We start from the raw sequence: 1,216 nt of genomic DNA on the forward strand, positions 1-1,216 counted from the left end.
GCCGCGCCCCCTGCGCCTCCCTGCCCAGCAGGCCGCGGGGGTGCCCTCCCAGGGGAGAACAGGCCTCCCCGCCCGCCTTCACAGGGACACTGGCCGTAGGTGAAGACCTTGTAGAGGCGGACGCCGAAGGGCCGCAGTTCTCAGGGTACATGAGGTAGCTGGTGGCCTCAGGAGCCGTCCACTTGATGGGGATCTTGGGGCCACTGCCCCGGGAGTGGACAACGTCCTGGGCAAGGAGACAGTGGCAGGCGGGCCCGGGGCCCACTGTCCTTGGGCAGCCGGGCCAAGCCAAAGTCGGACACCTTGGGGGCCGGGTCATCCCCCACGGGCAATTCCTGGCAACCAGGCCCCTGTGCACCACGCTGGGCCTCCAGGTAGCTCACGCCCTCTGCCGCTGGCCAGCGAAGCCTGGCCGCTGGGGCAGGCCCAGGGCCCGGCCCTCGGGGCCCTGGGGGTGCAGCCGGACCACGGCTCACGCCCGTCACCTCCGCTCCCAGGACAGCCGTGCTGCGCCAGGGAAGGGTGGCGCCTGGCCCCACCGGGACAGAGGCGCCAAGCGGGACCAGGCCCGGCCAGCAGTGGCCCTGCTCCGGGCCCCGTGCCCGGCTCTCCCGGCTCGGCCCACCCAGCACGGCCCCCAGAGCGAGGCCCTTGAGGCACGGGGGCGCGGCCGGCCGCGGACAGACCCCACCAGGTAGGCCGGCAGGCTGCCCGCACATGAGCGGGCTGTGGGCACCGGCCGTGAGCGTCTGGTCGCCATGGCCAGGTCTCGCGCTCCCTGTGGGCCACGGGAGCGGCCAGCCTAGCCCCCAGCCGCGGCCAGAGGGCCATATGGCGGGCGGCTCGCCCACCTGACTTACGACCTTGACCGCCGCACGGTGCCAGCCACAGGCCTCCCCACCTCCCCCAAGTGGCCTCGCCAGCTTCCTGCTCAGGGTGAACCCGCTGCGTGGCCTCCCACTGGCCTGCAAGGGGCGCCGTGGGGGTGCACCCCTGTCTGCCGGGGTGTCTCCCTGCAGGGCCTCCCGCCTGCCCCCGCCTGCCCCCACCTGCCCGGCCGCGAGGGGCCCCCAACTGCCCAGGGCCCTAAGTGGCCCCTCGCGCGGCCAGACGTCTGTCTGCACACAGGCCTTGTCTTTTCTGGGACAAGATCTGGCGGGCGGGCTCGGCGGACCGCGATCCCAGCGATGACCCCGGCAGGAGCCGCCAGGATGTG

This window comes from Condylura cristata, unplaced genomic scaffold (assembly GCF_000260355.1).
Source record: "Condylura cristata isolate star-nosed mole 26May11 unplaced genomic scaffold, ConCri1.0 scaffold00022, whole genome shotgun sequence".
Classification (NCBI taxonomy): domain Eukaryota; kingdom Metazoa; phylum Chordata; class Mammalia; order Eulipotyphla; family Talpidae; genus Condylura; species Condylura cristata.